Genomic DNA, 13,902 nt, shown 5'->3' on the forward strand with positions numbered 1-13,902 from the left:
TATACAAGATATAATATAATGTGTATTTTATGGGACTCCTGTAATCCCCATTATAAAATTTATAATAATTTAGGAATTTTTATTAATAGAGCATTTTAGAACTTTTTAATATGGATGAAAAATTGCTTGTTAGCAATTAAAATATGTCCTGAAACTTTATGAAGTCATTTGGCTTTGATTAAGTCATCCAGTAATAATTACAAACAGTAATAATTACAAATTACACCCCAGTGGGGTGGGCTGGTATCTCTAGCATCTCTGATTTTTATAATTTTTTCCCCTTAAATTACAGAGTTTCTTACTTGGACATACAAGTAGAGTCTTTATTTGGACTTACAGAAATAACTCTGGTAGATTGAAATATATATAGTAAATCACAAATGTGTCTTACAATAGCACTTACACGTAAGTGTGCTATGGCATTTATCACATAATGGTCTTACTATTTATATATCACTACAACCAAACCTGTACCCTGACTAGGCCATGAGATCTTTAGGGACTAATGCATTTGAATCTCAATGGAGTGATCATCAAACTTTGAATTATTAAGTCCCATTTGAAAAGAAATTGCCCAGTTATTACAGTGGGCAGCCACAGACTTTATTGGACTTTCAGTTGTTCACAGAGATCTAGCATAGTACCTGGCATGTAGCACATACTTGGTAAATGTTCATTTCCTGGGACACCTGGGTGGCTCAGTGGTTGAGCATCTGCCTTTGGGTCAGGGTATGATCCTGGAGTCCCAGGATTGAGTCCCACATCGGGGCTCCTTACATGGAGCTTGCATCTCCTCCCTGTGCCTCTCTCTCTGCCTCTCTCTGTGTCTCTCATGAATAAATAAAATCTTTTTTTAAAAAATGTTCATTTCCTTTTTTCAGCAGTTTCAGATTCCTTGCATTGTTAAACTCCTTTAAGCTGGTCGCAGTTTGTGGTGTGGTATACTTCTTTTGGGAGAAGAAGGTGATACAGGTGCTTTAAAATTGGTAAGATAGTAATACTTCCGTTTAGAATTTCCATTCATAGAAATGAAGTTTGGGAGGTATCTGGAAAGAACATACTAAATTATCTGATGTGCTGATTTTTATACAGTTGCCAGTCACTTTTGTTTCTTCAAACAGAATAGTCTGTTCTCCCTTCTTTTCAATATATACATTTTGGGATGATAATGTTTATATGTTTTATATGAACAGATGATGCTACTTCTCCCTCAAAAGGTTGAAATCCACTGATGGGGTTTGACCTTCTCTTTAAAACTGAATAGCGTAATACATAGGCAAATAAAACTCACATTGAAAGTTTCAACTACATTTAAGTCTTCTGTTGCCAGGAACTCTTAACATTTGCTGTTACTTTTTAAATGATAAGTATTTGAACTTTTAAGTTTTCGCTTTTGGTCTTACACAGCCTAGATCCATGAAACCATCAGATTTGCCCCAATCTAAGCTCCTTTATCCAAATGCCCTACAGAATTGGTTGTCACTGGGCACCCTTGGTCTTTCTCAGTCTGACAGACACCTCTCCTTCCATGACCCATTCCACTCCTTCCCCTTGCCATAGACACTCTGGTTGCTGAATATCCACATAGCTCTTATGCCTCTGACTTAAATTGTCTCCAACCTGATCCTCTCTCTTCAGTTTTTGAAACTCTAATCACTCTTTAAAGCCAAACCCAAATATGTATATGCTCTGTACATCCTCCTCCTGTTCTCCAATTGCAACCACTTTGAAAACGAAGTTCTTTCTTTTTTTTTTTTAATATTTTATTTATGTGTTCATGAAAGACAGAGAGAGAGAGAGAGAGAGAGAGAGAGGCAGAGACACAGGCAGAAGGAGAAGCAGGCTCCATGCAGGGAGCCCGACATGGGACTCAATCCTGGGTCTCCAGAATCACACCCTGGGCTGAAGGCAAGCGCTGAACAGCTGAGCTACCCGGGCTGCCCAAAAACGAAACTATTTCTTCAAGTACTTTGGACTCTGAGTTGTAGAAAGCTAATTCTCAGCACTCCCATACTTGTGTATATGATCCCTTTGAGAGTAAGGACAACTTATTCATCATTGTTATCATCAGAGCACTTAGAAGAATTCTGAGTGCATTGGTGAGTCCTCAGTAACACTTGTTATATTGTATTATACTGAAATGTGTTGATATATGGGTGATTCTTGGATTAGAAAAAGTAGAAAAAGAAATGAGAATTAGAATAAAAAACAGGTGAACATGATTTAAGAAAGTATCCAGGGATCCCTGGGTGGCGCAGCGGTTTGGCGCCTGCCTTTGGCCCAGGGCGCGATCCTGGAGACCCGGGATCGAAACCCACATCGGGCTCCCGGTGCATGGAGCCTGCTTCTCCCTCTGCCTGTGTCTCTGCCTCTCTCTCTCTCTCTGTGTGACTATCATAAATAAATTAAAAAAAATTAAAAAAAAATGGATAAATCTTTAAAAAAAAAAAAAAAGAAAGTATCCAACTTTCATCTTCTCAATACTTAGTTCCTAGAAAACTACTAACCAAGCCTTAATTTAACCTTTAATTTGCTGTACCAAGTATAAACTGCATTTCTCTTAGCTACACCTCTACTGGCAGGATAGTAACTATTTCAAAGAATGAGAAAAGGCAGAATAATTTAGGTAAGGAGAAATAAATTCTCTTGAGTTTTCTCAAAATGATTCTGTGGGTAGGAGTATGTGCAAGTAAATGTTGTTCTTAAGGCTGGGTTAAAGCTAAGGAACATCACACTTGGCTATTCCATGAAAACTCTGATTATAAGCCCATAACAGAATTCCCAGAGAATTTTAATTAATACCAAGCAGTCTGCCTTTTTATATTGGAACACATTAGTGATCTTATGTTTTATATCTCTTTCAGACTTAAAAAGCTACTATAATAAACTGAAACAATGACAGTGATATGAAATTCTCAGTATAATTGGAGGTTGGTTATGTTTGTTAGAAATAAATAGGAACAGGGATCCCTGGGTGGCTCAGCGGTTTAGCGCCTGCCTTCGGCCCAGGGCGTGATCCTGGAGACCCGGGATCGAGTCCCACATCGGGCTCCCTGCATGGAGCCTGCTTCTCCCTCTGCCTGTGTCTCTGCCTTTCTCTCTCTCTGTGTCTCTCATGAATAAATTAAAAAAAATCTTTAGAAATAAATAGGAACAGCTGTTCTATTTCCTATACATAGGTATTACCATCCCTTTTTTTCCCTAAGGTTAAATGCCACTAATTTATAACTTGGAAAATAAATTATTTAAAACCATATATGATTATTGCTATACCATAAACATAGTAATTTGTAATAAAATGTACAAATTCACTGTATTTTAGAAATCGATATGTTAGCAGAAGCTTCTAAAACATTTTAAAAGTTCAGTTCTCTATTATTTTAGGGAATCTACAAATCTTATCCAACTCCTATTTTTTATAGAAAAAAAAAAAACCTAAGACTCAGGAAAAGGATATGACATTTTTCAAGACACAAAGTTTCTTAGAGGCAAAGGCAATACTAAATCCAGAACTCCTGACTCTCTAGCATCTTTGCTTGACATCTTTGCTGCCTTTTAGTGCTTGTATTGGAAAAAGGTAAAGATGTAGTATGATTTTATTTTATTTTTTATTTTATTTTTTTTATGATAGTCACAGAGAGAGAGAGAGAGAGAGAGAGGCAGAGACACAGGCGGAGGGAGAAGCAGGCTCCATGCACCGGGAGCCCGATGTGGGATTCGATCCCGGGTCTCCAGGATCGCGCCCTGGGCCAAAGGCAGGCGCCAAACCGCTGCGCCACCCAGGGATCCCTAGTATGATTTTATAATCATGGTTTCTGACACTTGGAAAGCAAAGTTATTTCTGCAAGTACTTTGGATTCTCAGTTGTAGAAAGTTAATTCTGTTACTGTAATCCAGATTTCTGTTCCTCCCCAACCCTTGTCCTGTACAAACAACCAGAAATCAGTTTAATTCTATGTTTGGGTCAGGATTAGCAAGGTTAAAAAAACCCAAAAACCTACATCTTTTAAGGATCATTTGGTTATTAGGGACATTACTTTATTTAAATTATGTCAGGTAAAAAGAGAAGTATTAGAAGAACATGCAAAAATCTTATGGATCCCAACTGCACACAAGTTGATACAGGTTTCTTTAGAGTTGAAAGTTGTTAGTAATTGCTCTTTCTCTGGCAGCTACTCTCTCATCTCTTACCCTGTTAGTCCTCTCTGTTCTGTTTGATCCTGCAGACTGACTTTCTCTGATTGCTTGCCATTGTGGTCGCAGGCAAATATGGCTCCCTCAATGATCCTATAACTCTAATACCCATCACTGTGTGACCACGTTCAGTTGGTGTATCTTCTAGTGCAAAGATTCCAAAGAAAAATCAGGATCAGTCATTGGCCAGTCATTGGCTTTCAGCACATACTTGGTTTCAGCTTCAGAGGCTTCATCTCTGGTTTCAGCTTCATCTTTGGTTTCAGCTTCAGAGGCTCTGAGAAGAGGATGTGGGCAAGGCAAGCAGATGAGCTCATAGACCCATTGCACTCTCCTTTGAGTCTGGGCATTTTCCAGTCATCTTAGAACCTCTTTGTTTCTCAGTAACTTGCCAATGACCTCTACAGATATTCCTGAGACTCTCCAGTGGGTATTTAGGGGTACATGGTAGCCAGAATTTTTTCTTAGAGTGAAGTCTGCTTTGATGCCACTCCTGTCCTATGTCATGTACTTCATTTACTTGGAATCTTGAGGCTAGCTTTTTGCGCAGTGGCAGTATCGTAGCCAATGAGGTTTATCCGAGGTGCGATTATTGCTAATGGAATCCTGAGGTTATGTCAATAGTGTTGTGTAAACTATCCTAGTTAATCAAGGTAGGCTCTTCTTTGTGTGGTCACTCAAGGACTAAGCAAGTTTTTTAGTGCTACTTTAACTGAATAATAGCACTGATGAGAATGGTTAGGTTTACTGAACATCTGCAGTATGTTAGGCTCATTTCATACTGTATTTGCCTGGTTTGCTAGGATAGCTTACAACAGTTTTATGTATTTCTGTCACACGTTACCTGAGAGCTGCAGATGAACTGTAGCTGTGTTTAACTATAGGCCAACTATGTATCTGTCCTATGTCTTCTCATTTTAGAACCTGCACTCAACAAACATGCTCTTCACAAGGCAGGGGCAGAAGAGCAAGAGTCTGAGCAGAACCACACAATTAAATTTAAAGCTTCTTCTCAGATACGTGTGGCACATATTACTTCTACTTATATCCCATTGGCCAACTCAGATTATACAGCCAAGTATGAAGTCAGTGGATGGGGACTTACAAACATCTTACGTATAAAGAGTGATGATGAATAACTGTGAACAATGATAAACACATAAGCATGTGGTCTCATTCATTTATCACAACACTCTTAAATGTGGATATGCTCACCATTGTACAGTGTATTAATTTAAAAACTATATATTTAGCACCTACCATGTCCTAGAGACTATGCTTTTCTGTTACTAAGGGTCAGCCAAGGGTACTCACTATCCTATCTCTTATATTTTAGCAATATGGGTTTATTTTATTTAGATTTTTAGATATACTTGTTTGAAGTAGGGGTTCTTCTATTTTTTGGTCTCAGGCGCTTTTACCCACCTAAAAATTATTGAACACTCCAAAGGGTTTTTGTTTATGTGGGTTATATTTGTCAGTATTTACCATATTAGAAATTAAAAGTAAATTTAAAAGATATTTATTATTTAGAAATAACAACCCCATTACATGTTAACATAAGTAACTCTGAATAATTAGCATAAGTTATCTATATTTTCTAAAGCAAAAAAAATTAGCAGAGTGACGTTATTTTACATTTTGGTAAATCTCTTTAATGTCTAACTTAGAAGACAGGTGTGTTCTCATATCTGCTTCATATTCAGTCTCTTTTGGTATAATACATCATATCACCTCTGGCAAACTCCACTGTGTACTTGTAAAAGAATGAGTGAAAAGGACAAAGAACATCTTAGTCTTGCTCTGAAAATAGTTTTGACATCACAGAGACCCTGAAAATGTCTTGGAGACTCTCAAGGGTCCCTGAACTATCCTTTGAGAACCAAGAGTTCCCTTAACCACACTTTGAGAACTCCTATTTTAAAGTATGTATTTTGAAAGCAAACGTATGAATCCTCAGTGCATTTTCCTAAAGTGTCCCCTTGTATTAATCTGTTTTATAAGTTAGGGAACTTTAGGGCTGCCTGGGTGGCAATATTGGTTAAGCATCTGATCCCAGAGTCCTGGGATCAAGCACCACATCAGGGCTCCCTGCTTTTCCCTCTCCTTCTTTCTCATGCTCTCTCTCTCTCAAATAAATAAAATCTTTTAAAAAATAATAAATCAGGGCAGCCCGGGTGGCTCAGCAGTTTAGCGCCACCTTCAGCCCAGGGCATAATCCCGGAGACCCAGGATCAAGTCCCACGTCGGGCTCCCTGCATGGAGCCTGCTTCTCTCTCTGCCTGTGTCTCTGCCTCTCTCTCTCTGTGTGTGTCTCTCATGAATAAATAAGTAAAATCTTTAAACAAACAAACAAAAATAATAATAAGTCAGGTAACTTTATTAGTCAAGTAGGCTAAGTGCTATAACAGGTAATCTAATCTCAGTAGTTTAACTCTGTAAAGATTGTTTGCTCTTCTTGCCACAATTCAGGCCAGTGGTAGGGCTCTGACCACCCATAGTCATTTAGAGACCTACACCCCTTCTGTCTTCCATCTAGGATGTTAGAGTCCTCTGCCGGATCTTCTGTATCTGGACAGTAGGTACAAGAAGAGAGAATCTAGAGAACCACATGGGAGGATATTTCTCTGGCCAGAAGACACCACCCATAACAGCATTGGAGATGCTGGGAAATAGAGTCTGGCTGTGTGCCCAGAAGAAAAGGAAACAACAGGCTTTGGCTAAGACATATTATCCTTTACCAGCTGAGTTTCTAATAAATAAGTTAAAAGAAAACTGAGATTTATTGTCAGCTCTTGTGCCCTTATGAAACTTAAGTGATACACAGTGCAAAACAGTAATACTTCATGCTTTGAGAAAAATCATAGGGACACGCAGTCTAAAATAAGTTTTAAATATTTTAAAGTTTTTATTTTGAAACAATTTTGAACTTAAAGCAAAGGTCCAAAAATAGTACAAAGAACTACCTTTTATCCAGATTCACCAGTTAAATATTTTGGCCACATTTGCTTTTACTTTCTGTGCGTGTATGTGTGTGTGTGTGTGTGTGTGTGTGTGTACATACACATTTTTCCCCAAACTATTTGAGAATGAATTGCAGACCTCATATTCCTTCACTAAATACATTAGTATGTACCTACTTAGAACAAAGGCATTCACTGACATAACCACAGTACAGTTTTCAGAATCAGCGTGTTCAGCGTTGATGCAGTATTATCCATGGTGTAGACCTACTGCCCTTTATAGCAATTGTGGTTTTAGTCTAGGATTACACATTGCATTTAGTTTGCATTTGTCTTCAGTCTCCATTAATTTGGAATGATTCCTCAGCCATTCTGTGTTTTTCAAATCAATGACATTTCTGAAAAGTGCAGCCTAGTTATTTTGTAGCATGCCCTTTCACTGAGTTTGATGTTTTCCTTATTAGACTCAGGTTATACATTTTTGGCTTTAGAAATACTATGAAAGAGATATTGTATCCTTCTCAGTGAATTTTTTAAAAAGATTTTATTTATTTATTTATTCATGAGAGACAGTGAGAGGCAGAGACACTGGCAGAGGGAGAAGCAGGCTCCATGCAGGGAGCCCGACGTGGGACTCGATCCTGGGTCTCCAGTATCACGCCCTGGGCTGAAGGCGGCACTAAGCCACTGAGCCACTTAGGCTGCCCTTTCTCAGTGAATTTTATGAAGAGGCATATGATGTTGGTTTGTTCCATTATAGGCGGTGTTCACTTTGATCACTTGGTTAAAGTGTTGTCTGCCAGGTTTACTCATGGTGAAGTTACTATTTTTCTCTTTAAATTAATAAGTCATTTTGGGGATATATCCTGATAGTTTATAGAGACCGTGGTCCTCATCAAGCTCTCTGTTACTAGTTTAGTATGATGATTCTTGCCTGAACCAATTATGACTATAGTGGTTGCAAAATAAAGTGCATTTTTAAAGTTATTTTCTAATTATACACATGAGAAAGAATTGTGGTAGTAGGCATCTGTGGTCTCTCTACCTAGAAGACTTCGCCACATTTTTCTCTTCCTTAAAATTTCTGAGTTTTGTTTGGGTATATCCCCCTGCCTAGTGGCAGACTATCTACTTTTAATAAGACATGACAGCATAGCCGCTGGTGTGGGTTTTGATTGCTAGGTCAATTAGCACCCTCTATCCACTTAGCCACATTTATGCTTTTAGGAGTGGGACTCTGACATACTCTAGCCCAATCAGAGTGAATTTTAGGGCTCTTTTGGTTGCTGGATTAGTAGTACCATTTGTGTCTGGCACCTGTCCTGTGACCCATGAAGATAAAGCTGACCCAGGTGGCAGAAGGGGAGAAACAAAAGAAATTGGGTCATTGGTGACCATTTTGAGCTGTTAAATCAGTCAACCCGGAAACCTGCCCTCCATGAGCTAATAAATTTCATTTATTAAGTGAGCCAGCTTGAATTGGGTTTTCTGTTAACTTTTGACATAGAGTCCTAACTGTTATTCCTAGTAACAGATATAGTCATAGCTGTTTTACCTGATATTTAAAAAATGGTAAGAAAGATGTATGCATAAAACTTTTCAACACCCAATAAAAAGAAATGGGCATAAGGGTTTGTTTATTTCCACCCAGCTTGGTGATGACACCCTGGAATAGGCTACTAAAGAGGGTTAAAATATCAGAATAGGCAAGATTGGTGCAGTGTATCAAAGGGCCCGTGAGTTCATTTGTGCTAGTGAAGTTGTCACAGTTGTAAAGAGGGACTAGATTCATGTACCTCATTTCAGTCAACCAAACCAGCTTGAGTAAATTAAAACACAGTAGGGACACCAAATACAGGTATGTTGGAGCGTCACACACAGCCCAAGGACAGCAGTGCAGCTGGCTGTGGAAGCCAGCATTAGAGAGCCTTAAGTACTCTATCTCACTCCTCCATCTCAGCTATTCTGTGTTTCTGCTTCATTTCCAGTCCTACCAGGCAATTTCAGAATACCTATAGAGAGAATATGATTGTGTTAGTTTGGGTCAGGTATTCGCCCCTGTTCAGTTCAGTTGCACTCGTTGGTATAAAAATGATCTCAGAAGACCTAGCCGTGAGGGTTTGGAGATTTCAAGGAATGAGTCAGACTCTCCAGAGTTGGCTACTAGAGAAACATTTGTGAATGCCACAGACAGCCTAGGGCATAATTGTAAGCAGGAAAAATTGATTCAGGATGCCTTTCTTCCCATCACGGGACTCCTGCTGCTCATTATTAGCCTGTATCTGTCTCATTTGAATTCTTGCTAAGATGCTCACTAATAAGGGCTTAAGTTTGGGTCCTAATCATTTCCAGGATATGTTTTATTTTACGAAGTCCATGTTTTACACCAGCAGCATCCGCAACCTGGGAATTTAATTGAGCATTCTTGGGCCCCACTCCTGAAGTACTGAGAGAGAAACCAGCAGTCTATGTTTGAACATGTCTTCCAGGTGATGCTGATGCACTTGACATTTGAAAACCACTGCCCTTGGGAACTCCTGGAAACCCATGAAGTAGCCAGAACCCAGGCTCTGTCTTCTTGCTGGCCTCTGTTCCTATCAAAACATGGCCAGGTTTTCTTCACCCATTGCTCAAAAGAGTACCTAAGCTCCAGCCTCTAAAGAAGAAAAGGCCCTTGAGTGGTAGAAAGGTTGCTGTCTTCAGCTCTGGAGCCTCCAACTGTGGTTTGGATCAAAGGGCCCACCGTGCATCTAGCATTTCTAGCCATTCTTCTGCCCATGCACAGAGGGCTGACAGTCCCAGTTCCTTCTCCACCTCCCAGCTCTTCCTATGATTCCCTCCCTTCTCCTCCTCTTGCTACTTTTCTCTTCCCCCCATTTTGTTTCTTATCTTCTCTCCCTCTTCATTCTTCCTCCTTTTTCTCATTTTCTTCTCTTTGCCTTCCCTTTTCTGTCTACCTTTTTTTTTATTCTTGCATTTTCACTCTACTTTTTTCTTTATCATTGTCTCTCTCTCTCTCTCTCTCTCTCTCTCTCTCTTTTTTTTTTTTTTGTCTTCCTTCCTTTTCCTTCTCATGTCTTGTAATTCTCCACCTGTTCTTCCCCCTCTCACTCCTACTCCTAGGAGGGGTAAACTTGCTTGAGAGAAAACTGAATGCCCCAGGGCCCCAGAAAGTGGCGGATGCCATTACTGTCCTCCCAGTTGCCACCTACAGCCATCCTTAAAACCTCCCATCCCAGGGCACCTTCAGGATTATCGAGGGTGCAAGCCTGCTCACTCCTGCACCTGTTCAGCAAGACCTCAATCTTATGCTCTTCAGCTCTGGGTCCCCTCAGCGTCCTAGCCCGCCTTGGACCCTGACCCTAGGAACAGCTCACACTGCCAAATGCTGGTACCTATTTCCCAGCAAGCCCTGTAACCACACAGGCAGGGTAGGGAGGAGCCCCGCTGTTGAACATTTGCTAATTTCTGTGATCTAAACATTCCTGCTCTGGCTGCCTTGAGGGTACCAACCTGATATCACTGAATGAGGAGCTGGAAAGACATGCTCACCACGGACTCCCACAAACCAGTCAAACCCACAAATGCACTAAGGAGGCCTCACCAGCCTCCTCCCATTAATGCAAATGTTTTGCAGTTAACCATTAACGGATTCTTTCATTTGAAACATCAGATGTTTGTTCACTCATTATTTAACAGACCCATCTTTTTAGAATGGCCTTTGGAATAATTAAAAATAGCAGTATATAATGATTGCCACAACACCACCTTTTAGTTTGACTAAATAAAATTCAGCTGCAAATATGGCTCCCAGAATTGGAGCCTTTTCAATTATTTGTAAACCCTTTTACTTATGACTCTGAGCTCGATCAAAATATCACTATAAATTGACAACACTTTTGGGTTATAGATATAATAAAGTCTCAGTTAATATTCGGTTAAAACACAGAATATCATTCTGTCACCCTATCTTTTTTATTTGTATTCTACAGCCTCTCTGGTGGATTTTTATTATTTTTAAGTAGCTTCACATTATGTTTTATGATACATTTCTTCCTGCAATAGTTTTGCATACAGATGGAAATGTTGGGAATCTAGTTTAAGGCTGATCTTATTTTTTTTATTCTGTTATGTGATTGATCTGGTCAGTGAACAAGAAATTCTTCGAGGCCATCCATCACTCCAGGCAGCAGCTGAGCTAAACCTTCTAACTCACTGCTTCCAGTCAGTCATGCAAGATTCGGGTTATAAATATTGAATGTGCAAACAACTGTTTAAATTAGCTGTCCTATCTATTTTATGCAATTTCAGTAGAAAAGCAAGCTGATATATTGTTTAGTGGCAAGAAGTAGAAGACAGTGAATTCAGTATTATCTTTCCATACGTCATTGAATTCATCCTGTTGGCAAATATTTAAAATAGATCAAATTAATTCTTGTTCCCTTAAGTTAAATTAGAAATAAGGCAACTGAGCATGTAATTTATGTAGCATTTTTGGTTTTTATATTCAAACAGTAGCAAGACTGTTAATAATTGTAAATGTAGCCATCTGTCATAAATATAGTAGCCAATTGTTAAAAGCTGAGTTCTGTGAATTTTGTTACCTCTTTGCAATAACAAAAAATAGCTTAATATTTGGAAAATATTTGGGCAGAAAGGAAAGTAGCAGCTGGCTAGTCCTACCATTCCTGGTAAGCATCAAGAATATTGAACATGTGCAGGTGTTTGTGCTTCTGCTACTTGGACTGATAACAAGTGGGCATACTGTCACTAGTATTGATATACACAGTAAATAAAATTACTAACCATTTGTAGTGACTTCAAAGAGCCTCTTGTATGTGATGAATTTAGGTGAACTTCCAAAATTGCTATTTCTGTTTTAAGTCTATCCTTCAAATTCTATTATTTGGGGAACATCCTTTCAAGTAGCCTCCATTAATAGCATACCTGAACTGCTTATAAAAGAGAAAATTATCTGTCTCCCTCATAGGCATGCAGGGTGTTCAGCATGCATGTCTTAGCAGTTGGGTTGCAACCTAACGAAAAAGCTGAGCAAGATCTTATGTTACTTTCTGTGAGAAACACTGCTCGTTATCTTCTCAAATCCATTGTTCTCTCCTTTCCCATAACAGAATTTTGGTCAGGATGGCAGTGAACCTAGCTAAACTGATGCATCTTCCTTTACTCCCCTATAGCTAGGGACAGCCATGTGACCTTGTTCTGGCCAATGAAATGCAAGTGGAATTCACTTGGCAGTACTCCCAGGAAAGCTTTTTAAAAGGGACATACTCAGCTAACTTGTTCTTTTAGCCCTAAGTTCTTTGGCACTTTGCTCTTGCCTTATTTTCTTCTCCAGATGTGAATAAAATGCATCGAAGTGCAGCAGCCTTATCGAGAATATGAAGGCAAAAGCTATATGTGAGGGTGGCACAGGGGAAAATGGAGAAAAAAGCTGGGTCCCTGATGGTGTTACTGAGCTATTAACCTGTCCCGAACTGTCAGTCCTTAGACTGAGTAAATAAGCCTCATCTTTGTTTAAACCACTATTTTTCAGTGATACTTACAGCCTAACACATCACTAACTGGTATAGTTCTCTTTCTGAGCTATCTATGTTTTCATGAAATTATGCATTGTGTTTTTTAAAACATAGTCTACTTTGGAATTACAGAAGTCAACTTTAACTTATGTCTACGTGTGAAAATCAATTGAACCAGGATGGCCATACTAGTAAATTCATGATTGATAAAGGTAAAAATGGCATTGTGCAATAATTTTAGTAATAAAGATCACAATTTCAGGATAAAGCTCAGGGAATTTTCTTAATGTCATCTCTCAAATCTTATTTTCTTTCGTCTTTGATCAATTCCTGTCATCTTTTCTCACCCTTCAAGTTCTCATAGTAAGGTAGAGGCTAATTTATCAACAATAATAATGTAGCATTACAGGTCCTACAAATATTTGTCACAAATGTAAATCTGATTTTATTACTTTCCTGCTTAAAAGCTTTCCATAGTCTTTGATGTAATATTAAAGGCATTTTCATTCTGGCTACAACTGTCTTGTTCATTTCAATCACATCCCTTTCTCCCAACATACTCCCCCAGCCCTGTGCTGTTTAAAACTACTGGACTTTTGGGGATCCCTGGGTGGCTTAGCAGTTTGGTGCCTGCCTTTGGCCCAGGGTGTGATCCTGGAATCCTGGGATCGAGTCCCACATCGGGCTCCCTACATGGAGCCTGCTTCTCCTTCTGCCTGTGTCTCTGCCTCTCTCTCTCTCTCTTTCTCTCTCTCTTTCTCTCTCTGTGCCTCTCATGAATAAATAAAATCTTTAAAAAAAAGTCACCCTAAACAGAAAGAAAGAAGAAGAAAAAAAAATTAAAACTTCAAAATCAATCAATCAAACAAACAAACAAACAAACTACTGGACTTATGGTAGGATCCTGAAACCATACCATACTTCTATTCTTTCATATCCTCCCTTATCCTGTCTCTCATCTGCATTATGAACATTCCCTACTCATCCTAAAAAACTTGGCTTCAGATATCTTTCTCTTTGAAGCTTCCCCTGCCTCTTCTAGCTTTATCTTCCATGATTTCTGTAACATTCTTTATAGGCTTCTATTATAGCATTTATTGGGCTGGTTTATATTTATTTCTAGGTCTGTCTTTCCGAGGAGATTAAGTTCTGTGAAGAGATGGCTAGCATCCTTTGTTTTGCAGCTTCAGTAAGTCAGGATCTGGAAT

The 13,902-nt window shown here is 39.0% G+C and overlaps 1 protein-coding gene and 1 pseudogene across 29 annotated transcripts in view; both read left to right on the forward strand.

The window, feature by feature from the left end:
* Window positions 1-13,902, forward strand: part of CFAP20DC (CFAP20 domain containing) — a 239,958-nt gene that overhangs the window by 22,235 nt on the left and 203,821 nt on the right. The window lies entirely within an intron of this gene.
* LOC112913318 (U4 spliceosomal RNA) lies at window positions 4,733-4,864 on the forward strand (annotated as a pseudogene).

Source organism: Vulpes vulpes, chromosome 9, assembly GCF_048418805.1.
Source record: "Vulpes vulpes isolate BD-2025 chromosome 9, VulVul3, whole genome shotgun sequence".
NCBI classification, from domain to species: Eukaryota; Metazoa; Chordata; class Mammalia; order Carnivora; family Canidae; genus Vulpes; species Vulpes vulpes.